This window comes from Zonotrichia leucophrys, chromosome 9 (genome assembly GCF_028769735.1).
Source record: "Zonotrichia leucophrys gambelii isolate GWCS_2022_RI chromosome 9, RI_Zleu_2.0, whole genome shotgun sequence".
NCBI lineage: Eukaryota > Metazoa > Chordata > Aves > Passeriformes > Passerellidae > Zonotrichia > Zonotrichia leucophrys.
The window spans coordinates 18935120-18945475 of NC_088179.1; the positions used below are offsets into that span (position 1 = coordinate 18935120).

Here is a 10356-nt window from a genome sequence, read left to right on the forward strand (position 1 = left end):
CCAAAACTCTTATTTTCCAGAGCAGTAAACTTTGCCAAACCACAACAGCATCTCCACAAAGACTGGTTTTCACAGCTGAATCAATTCTTTCCCTATCAGCACAACAGCAGCTCTGGAATTCCACATCTAAGCTTACAAATGGCTCATCAATAACCAGATGGGCCCTGAGGATCAAAGAGCAGTGAGTGCAGACACACTGCTGTCCTTCTCTGCCCTTCAGCCAGCCAGCCCTGGGCTCTGCACACATTGCTGTGGTCAGCCTGTGCCTGGCTGGAGCCTCTTTCTGCAGGTCATGGAGGCAGAGCAATTCAGGGGCGCTCAGCTGTGCCAGGACTCTGCTCTTCTCCTGCTTCTCCTGCTTCTCCTGCACCAGCTCTGGAGTTTTTTGTAGACTCCCTTGTAAGTCAAGACCAAAGCAGAATTTTCAGTAGGTTCCATGAGCTCTGAGGGCCAGGAGAGCCTGGAAGGTGCAGGAGTGGGTGGTTACATGGGAATGGGAAGGCAACAAGAGAATAAGGGGCAATGCCAGCCCTGGGGCTCATGGGCTCCCTGAACTGTTCCCCCAAAAAGCCAACACACTCCTGACTGAGGCCAGGGAGTCAGTGTGTTTGGCAGCTGCACTGAGGAGCACCTGGACACAGGTCTCCAGGAGGGTTTAATATTGCTTTATTCCCTCTGACTTTGATTTAACCATGCTTTAAGTACCAGATATTAATTAGAAGTGGAAGTAGGTCCCAAAGGGACCATACTCCAGATCTTCTCACCCTTCCTAGTTTGACTTATTTCAGGTTACTACTCTGAAACATTATTTATGCACCCAGGAGCCTGACATTTATAATGCCCAACTAAATTTGCAAATAACTAATGGCTGTCAGTGAGGAGTACCACTCTGCTGAGGTGGAAAATAGCTTGCCCACAAATAAAACCTAGCCAAGCATATGGGATGTTTTCTGCAGCACTTCTTTAAGGCAGGCAATTGTCTTGTCCCTCCTTTGGCATCACACCTAAACAGGCACAAAGGGACTATGCTACAGGGAGGGGTCCCACCAGGATGGCAGCCTTGGAGAGATGAATCACTTTGGGCTGAAGCAGAAACTTCACTCTGAGCTCTGAGCCTCTGGAATGAAGTGGGGAAGTGGGACAAATGCTCTTTTGGCTCCTCTGCTCTCCAAAACCCTTCTGGCAGTGGCACAGAGTGGGAGGAACACTGAATTCAGGCACAATTTCTGGGTACCTGTGAGTGGCTGGGGCATCCCATTTGGCACAAGCAGAGATGGAAATTATTTATGGGTAGCAGGATAGCTTTGTATTAAGAAAGAAAAAGCATCTGAAGTCATAATAGGAGTTTTAACAGTATCTAGGGGGGATTTCAAGTTGGGATTTATTCTAGACTACATTGAGTCAATTTTTGTCCTAGCAAAGATTCTCTGTATTTGCTCAGATTTTAGTTCCTCTAATTCTTCTCATCCTCCTGCTCTCCCCAGGCAGTATCAGTCTGGTGTTATGTGTGCCCTGGCAGAATATGAATACACATGTGTTGCCTGTAGTGACTCCACTGTGTGACTCACAGCACTTGCAATTTAGGCCCACTTCTATTTTTAGAATTAAAAAAGGATATCTAGGATCATTGGACTTTAAAATCACTGAAAAGGTAAAAAGGGGCCATCTGATGGGGGTGTAACTGCTGGTTGCCTCTATGAAGTCTTAGCAACCCTGTTGATTTAGCTCACACCAGACTTTCTATATAAAGTACATGGACAATAGAGCTCACTCAGTGGGAGACGTGAGGTTTCCTCCTATATGACATAAGAACAGTGCAAAAATATCTCAAAAGGCAAATATATTCATGGTTTATAACCTTCTCCCCTTGATTTGTTTCTGAGTAAAAGAGCTTGGTGTTTTGACAGCTGAATTTTTTTTTCTGTCTGTGAGGAAATACGTTTGACAGAAATTCTTCACCCAGGTGGTTTTGACTGTTTTTAAACCATATATCGGGTGTTAGTTTTCTTCTCATCTGCCATTTTCACAACTCTTCCATATCTCCATGGCATGTTAACAGTCCCCTGCATGACAGAAAGTAAACTCTGTCCCCCTTTGCTTGGTGGCAATTTTGGTGAGCACAGGGAGGGATTGGGAGCAACAAATTCAGGGCTTGCCATGGGCTGAGTCTGGTAAGACCATAGACCTTGAGGTTAATGACCCAAAACCACTAGATTCACTGTTAAAAATTGTATTTGTATATTAGGTGTTCCTGCTGTTCCCATTTCCACCTCTTCTGTATCTGCTCCATGTGTCACTGATCACTCCTTCTGCCAGTCACCCTTGCTTTTCCCTCTTTCATTGTTTTCTCCTGATCTCACTGCCTCACTGTTGGCTGTTCTCATGTCACAGAATGTGCAAGACAGGCATAACAGGAGAGGTTATAATGTGGAAAATTTAGAAATTTCCATTATGGTGTTTTTTTCCTTCTAAACTGGCTGCACAAACAGTTTCCACTGGCACTGTGGGCTTACTCTGGAGAGTTGGGGAGCCCATGGGGGCATGGCAAGAGCTGGGAGAGAACAGCCCATGCAGTGCACGATGAATGATGCCCACTATTCATTTTAGCAGAGCTGCAGGAATCCAAACACTTTTCATGAATATTCATGTGAAATAGAAAGCTGTTTAACCTGGCTCTCACATCTGTCTGGTGGGAGCACTTCAGTGCTTATGTGTTGCTGGTATGAATACTTGCAAGACATGAATTTTAAACCTGACTGAGTGTGATGGAAATCCAGTATGAAACAGAACACTCGGTTGTGAAATTTGCAATTCCTTTTCTGCCAGTTAGCTGCACAAGTCAGCTAATCAAGGAACACCACAGGACTGAACCAAGCAACACAGTATGAATTTGCAAACATTTGCCATTCCCAGAAGATCTGTAAGCCAAGAAGTTGTTTGCTGAAGAAAGCCCTAAATAATATCAAATAAATAAATTAGAAAATTGCATGACCTCCACAGGAAATTCATAACAGAAAGGGCAAGTGAGATTCATGGCAAAAAGGACTCATTGAGCTTCTGAAGAAAGCAGGGAAATCCTTCCTCAGCACAGTGAATCAATCTGATGTAGTTTGCTCCACTATCTGCTGCCCAGTGATGGGAGATTTCGAGTAATTTCTGTCAGGCCCTCAGATGAATGGGTATTTGGTCCTGGCAGAAGTTTTTCTAAGTGGCCAATTGGTCTGGGGTAGTTTTGAGAGCAGATTTAGTTTTGAGTCACGGGATTTGCCTTGTGTCATATTTTACACTTGAAAATGCCTGAAACATTGACATCCTTCTGCTGCACAGTTTGGCTTTGCATTTTGCCCTGTTTGCTCAGCCCCATTCCCTGAGTACCACTGTCTGTATTTCCATTGCATCACTACCACCTTAGCCTCGATGCACTGCCCATTTCCCAGAGATGCTGAGGCGTTTGCCCAAGTCTCCCACAGAAGTCTGGGCACAGGTTGGACACAGTCTCCCACCTCCTCATGGTTTTACCCCTTTCAGACCCTTCTCTCAGAGAGGCACTGCAGTAAAAAAAATAACTAAAATTGTCTAAGCTTCTGGACAAAAGTGAGATGGAGAAGAAAAGCCATATACCTGATTTCCGCATACATTGCTCATTTCTGGCACAGATCTCCTATCTCTGTGTAATAACTCTTTGATCCATATTGCAAACTGCTACAACAATTTCTTTGGAAGAAAGTTTTCGGTGTTATCTTTATGTACTCAGTAGAGTACATAATATAAGTTGAAATTATTTCCCCCTAGATTTGCAATGCAAAGTAATGCAGTTAACTGAAAAGTTCTTGCTTGGATCAAATGGGGAATATTTATGTTTCTTAAAAGGAATTCTTACCAATTTCTGATCCAATATTGCTTCTTTTTGGCACAACCAGTATTCACTTAGACTGAAAGCACTTTTGTTGTTAAATTGTCGTTGGTGTTTTGTTTTAAAAAGAATTACATCCCAACCTATTTACTATGCAATATAACACACTGAAGTTCTCCTTAAAGAGAACATTAGTTAGGATGAGTAAATTCAAATTACTTGGTAAGTCTCTGCTATATAGGAATTCTTTTTCTGATGAAAATTTAATGAAAACAACCAGTCTAACAGAATTCTTGAAGCTGTGAGTTTTTGGCAACAGTATTGTAAAGTATCCTTAGTGACATCCATATTTAAGTAGATTTAAAATGGTATCATAACCTTAATTTGAAAATTTAGCACAGCAAGTGACTCCATACCTCTTGCTGCAAGAAATGACTCTCAGCTTCTTTACGTGCATTTTTAATGGGTCCTGTGAGAAGCATTTCCACAAGCAGAACATTTTATTGTTACTAAATACCACTCACTCTGAAGTCCCTCTGTTTGGGAATGAAACTTTAATGAACAAGTAGAAACAATTCATCAACCCAGGGAACATCACACTCAGATCAGGCACGCCGAATGATAAGGGCTCTGCATATGCATGGAAATATGATTTTCATTCATTATGTTCCTGCTGCTCATCCTGGTGAGGGTCACACACACAAAAACAGAAACTCACAGCCAGCCCTGCCCAGGACCCCATGCAGACCCCACTGCCCTGTCTGGTCACACAGACTTGACTCTGATTTTTGGACATTTTCTTGTCTAGTGATGCTAAACTGGCACATCATAAAAAAGTACATGAGGCTTCTAACTTTGGTATCACCTCTTAGACTTCTGGCTGGGAAGAAACAAGGTTTTTCCAGGGCAAGCCTTCCTGTTATCCTAGTGAGTGTTGATTCTCCCCCTCAGCCCTTGCTCACAGCCCTTTCAGCATCCAGCTGAACGCTGTGTGCATCCTTCCCCACGCTGCTTTCTCAGGGGGAGGAGGGTGTCAGGGGGCTGGCAGTGACACGGGAGGAAATCGTGCCTTTTTCTGCCTGAAACTACATTTCTCGTCCAGCAAAACAATGCCAACGGCGCAGAGAAAGCTTTGATTATGCAAAATGGATGGGCACATCACGCCTTCTTTTGCAATAGGTTATAACCCAAGGAGTCCCTCACCCGGAAAATTCCTCCCACCACCTTCCCCCGCGAATGCTTTCCCCCTTTCAAATGACATCGATGGCACTCCAGACACATTTTACACGTTAATAGCACGTCTCCCTCCTCTTACAGGCTCCATAGCTTTCCTCTCCCCCTCTCATTTTAGGGCAGCTTCCCCATCTCAGAACCAGCCGGGCTGGCTGGCTGGAAAAGGAGCAAAGTGTTTTCTTGCATGACCTCTATGCATTTTACTCCGCGGGAAGAACAACGTGGAATGCACACTCAGCAGGCAGCGAGGCTTGAGCCAGTTTATCCTCGGGGCATTTCTGCCATAAAACACAAGGCTGTGCACAGCATTTCCATCCCGGCTGTTCCCCCATGGCAGCGACCCGTGCCCAGCGCTGCCGCCGCACCTGCGGGGAGCCGAGCCCCGACCGAGCAGCAACAGCTCCCTTTGTTCCCCGAGCGAATCCTACCTCCGAGAGCCGTCACATCTTCCTCCTGGTTATTGACAAACAGAGATCCAGCGGAACCCTCCGAACTGCCACCGCTTGTGAAGCGCTGTCATCGCTCCCTCCCGGTGCTGGAACCTTTCTGGAGCATTAATGTCACAACCCCTGCTAACTCATCGCTTAGCACTCGCTGCTCAAAATGTCTGAAATAGTTTGGAGGGATAATAGGAATGACAGGCACACTAGACAGCCATGCTTGAAATTAGTTTTCTCCAGCTGACTTAAGGCTGTTCCGTAGTGCTTTTAGGCATGCACTCGGTGGGGTTTATGAACCTAGGCTAGACATGCCATTGCTGCTTTTGTTCAGGGCTGTAATAGGATGGCCGCTAGGAACGCAGCAGCGATAGCTCTAACTCCATTCATCCCTCCGTAGTTCCTAAACCTCCCTGGGAGAGGAAACGGCTTCAGTCATCCTTAAACTTACTGAGGCCGCTGTTTCTGCGGAGCAGGCTTTCACACATTGTTTTGGAACTAAAGAGAGAATCCCTGCCGGGCACGGAAGGTGCCGGGGCTGTGGCGAGCAGCGAGAGGAGCCGGCAGCATCCGCCCCCGCCGCAGGCTGGGCTGGCGCAGGACTCGCTGGAAGGAGCGATTGGAGGCTGAAAGTTCCTAAAACTCTCTGAGGCAGCTGTGGCACAAAGAGAGCGAGGGGGGTGCGGGGACCGTGCCGTGCTTTGTGTGCGCAGAGTCACAGATGTGCACTGAGCTTGTCAAATGGCAAAATAATGTTTGGAGATGGTGGGGAATCAGAGTCTAAATTTCTAAGTAAGCAGCACCTGGGATGATGGTGGGCAGGAGAAATGAGATCAAAGGATAGCATTGGGAGAGTGGTGGGGTGAGAGATGCTACAGAACACTGCTGTACTGTTTTACTGTTTTCAGTAAAGCCGTGCGAATCACCAAATCCCAGCTCAGAGATATTTGTGTCCTGCAGAGATCTTGGAGCCTCTTCTTGGTGGCCAGTTAATGACCAGCCCAGATCAAGATGCAGAAAGGGTTGTTAACATCTGCTACCATTGGTGTTGCTGATCCCAGTATGGTCCCTCGTGGACAAAAGTAAGAGCCACCAGCACAGAGGTGTCTCTACCAGCAGCAATGGCACACATGGGCTGAAGGACTGGAGAGGCACCCTGGAGCCAAGGCAGGCTGGGGCAGAACAAGTGGAGAATTAGTTCTTTCATTGTTTGTTCCACTCTTGCCTGTTTTTCTAGTACCACCTGGTTCACAGCTCTTTGCTCTAAATGGAAACACCATTCAGGAAATGCCTCAGAAATGAATGGTGTTGGGAGAGATTTAGGGGAAAGCAGATCACAGTGAAAGCCCAGCTGTAGCTGCCTCAGACCCTGGGAAGGAAAGGGTTAGGACAGCACTAACGGCAGATCTGCTTTACCAAACAGCAAGTCAGTGTTTGTGCATAGCATGGGACACTGGTCTCTCCTCCTTGTGCATTGGCCTTCACTGAAACCATGAGTGACAGCAGAATTGTTTCTGGTGTAAGCCAGCCATGGATGGGGACATCTGGAGGGACCACAGGCATGGTATTTGCTTCTGAATCAATGCTGCTCCTGGCAGAGCTGCCTTTGCTCTCTGTGCTTCCCCATGCCTGCACTTGCTGCTGCTCTTGGACATCCTCCCTTTCCCTCTTTACCTACTGCTCCTTACACAGTCAGTGGTTGGAGGGGAGGGCTCAAGGCTCCAGATTTGTTTCTCAGTTTACCCTCACTGGGGTATTATTACCACACCAAGCTACTCCCAGACCTGGTGGCAGCAAAGGGGACTTTGAATTTTGTAGCCAGAAATCTCAAGGTGGGCAACTACACGCTGATGGATAGCAGGGCTGACTGAACAATATCTGCTTTCTGAATAATTTAAAGAAATTTTTTTTGTGTCACCTATCTTGCATCTTTCATGTGCCCTTCATTCACCTTAAGGCAGAAAAAGAAATGGAAAAAAAAAGTTCTCATTGTCACAAGAAATATATTTCTGTTTCAGTAAGGGTCTCCCTGTGCCATTGATTTGTAAGTGGGGTGACACAGCAGTTCCAGAGACATAAGAGTCTGGTTGGAGATACCCAGGTCTAGGAGTCCTGACTTTTAGCTGATGATCTTGTGAGAGATTTCAGTGCTGAACTGCACACAGGAATGTTCAATGCCAGGTTAAAGCAGGTGGTGGTGGCCACCTATGTTCACAGTTCCCCAGCTGTGTATGCTGAATATGAGAAGATTCATAAAAAGCTCCTTCAGCTCTCCCTCCTTCATGGACCTCTCTGCCAGCGTGATCCCAAAGGCCTCAGTCCTTTCCAGTAAGTTAAAGCCACTCAGGCTTGGGGGTCAGGGGGTGACACTGCCTGTGAGAGCTGTGTGACTGAATGGAGAGGAGAGGTTCTTACCCTGGGTGGGATTTGAAGGGGCAATAAACTGTTCAAGGTGTGCAGGGTAGGCAGGGAATGACCAGAAACATCTTCTGGGACTGATCTGTTAACATGGTCAGCCTTAGGGAGAGATTCCATGATACTCCCCCTTTCCCCAGGCTTTTTCTGATCCCTGAGCAGCCACAGCAGCTCCATCAGTGTGGGACTGCTGTACTCCTGTCCTTACCATGGCTTCTCTGCTGTTGTGTTTTTCTGGCACACCAATCTGCTCCCTGCTGGAAAGGGGATACAGGGAGCAGTGGAGTGGGGATCTGATCAGGTATTCCAATTTTCTGTCTTCCTGCCCTGTATGACTGTTGTAAAGTAGGATTGTCCAGGGAAGCAGAGGGCTCACATGTGCTTTCACTCTGCCTTCCATCAGGAAAATCCTATTCTGCAGGAGAGGAAATTGCTGCTCAGCTGTACAGCAGTGGATCCTATTTGAGAAAACCCTTTGCTTGCAAAGGAGTGCAACAATTTACAATGCCTGGTCAGTTTCTGATCAGTACTTAGGAAATGGCCAAGGAGGATGAAGGACAAGAGGAATTCAGGAAGTTTGCATGTTGCATGTTGAAATATGCCAAATAATATAATGAACAGAGCAACTAAGGCATCATTTCATTATGAGTCATCCCCATTATAACAGGAATTTTATAGATATGTAATTAGAAAGTGTAACTATCAGTTACAAATGCACATTTCTACTTACAAAAGAAAGGATGTGATGCAATTAAAGCTTCAGGTTGCACACACAACAACCTTTTCTCCTCCTGTGCTCACAAATTCTCTAGGAACAGAATGAGTATATTTTGAAGTTGCATACCTATCAGACAGCATTCCTTCTACCCACTTGCTGAGTCTTTTTGAAACAGCAGCAGGCAGCCTCACTAATCCATAGATTCTTGGTGTGAGTTGTGTATTAAAGGAATTGCAGGATGATCTGCTGATGCCTCTTGCACGCTGGGTGTCTCTGTGGAGTGTCAGTGTTCAGAGCAGCATTAGCCTGGCAGGGCTGCAGGTGTGGTGTGCACGACAGGTACCAGGCTGTGCTCAGGATGTGCAATCACAGTGCCACTGAAATTCCTCTAGCAGGAAAAAGAATCCTCCAGAAAGGGCCAAATTCTGCCATGCACATCTAGATACTCTTGGGTGTTGTGGAGCCTGAACTCAGACCTGAGTTTTGCAGAGGGCAGCTATTCCCTAAAAAGGATGAATCCAGTGTGGGGAAGATAAATTCCTAACAATTATCTCAGCAACAAGCATTAATCTCACCTCTGCTGTTTAATTGAAAAAATATCAAGAAACCTTGTTGATGTCACTCCCCAGATTTACAGCTCTGCCTGGTTTCCCTTCTTTTCCCTGTGGCAGACCAGGCAGCACCTGTGTGAATGCAGCCCTGTGTTTGACCAGAGTATTGCAGTGTGGTGCTGAGAACCCCAGGACACCCAAGTGCTCATTTAACTGAGTTACCTCACAGTGACTGCCTAATCACTTCCACATGCTGCTTCATTGTCCCCCTTTATATCCAGCTCTGCCTTTTTCCTGCACAGCTCTTTTTGAGCTGCTTGCCTAAGAGAAAATAACTACATCTGGAGTGTGGTTAAATGACCCAGAAGCTGCTGTTTTGCAGACTGACAGTGTTTGATGCAAATAGATGGCTTCTTGCTGTGAAAATCTCCTCGGCTGACAATCCATCGGCTGCTTTCAACGATAGTTGTCTGAATTAAAACACAGGCTCCTCTTTGTATATTCACACTATCATTCTTACAGAACTGCTGGTGTTAAACTCTTCCTGTGCAGTCTCAGTGCAGGCCTCTCTACTCCCCATTTGTGCACCAGCTGCTGGTGCACATCTCTGCCTCTCTTTGCCTTCAGCTTTTGCCATCTGCCACCATTAAGTTGCCCAGGTGTTGGAAATCTTCTTGCTCTTCTCTGGCAAACATTACTGTGCCTCCTTCTTCACTAATTCAGCCTTCATTTAAATGGAGGCTGATAGATCAGGATCAAACATCTGCTGCATTTCATCCTTCAGGGGGGCACATGGGGAGCAGAGCATGTGTAGTTGGAGGCAAGAATAAAGGCTGGTTAACCCTTCCTTCCCTAATTTTCCACTCCAGCTTTGAGAGCTTACAGTTTTCCTGCACTTCTAGATGCGCCAATTATTTAATGCTTGCCAGTTGGGATGTTACCTAGAGCAAATATATCCTAAAGCAGAGCTAATTTTCAGAAACATCAAAGCTTTCACATGCTGGAACAGTGTCTAGTCCTGAGGTATTGAGGAGCAGCAGAGTTGGAACTTATCTCAGACAGTTATCAGCAAAGACACCAGAATAAACCTTTTTTTCCTTTTTAGACTGCTTCTGCTGGTGCAAACAGGGGCCACACCACTGACTTTCT

General features: G+C 46.0%; 1 protein-coding gene across 1 annotated transcript in view; it reads right to left on the reverse strand.

The window, feature by feature from the left end:
• KCNMB2 (potassium calcium-activated channel subfamily M regulatory beta subunit 2) overlaps positions 1–6060 on the reverse strand; it is a 92867-nt gene extending 86807 nt beyond the window's left edge. Inside the window, exon 1 of the mRNA XM_064721014.1 lies at positions 5515–6060. The gene's annotated coding sequence lies outside the window, so the exon portion shown is untranslated. The remainder of the gene's footprint in view (positions 1–5514) is intronic.
• Positions 6061–10356: the final 4296 nt, after the last annotated feature.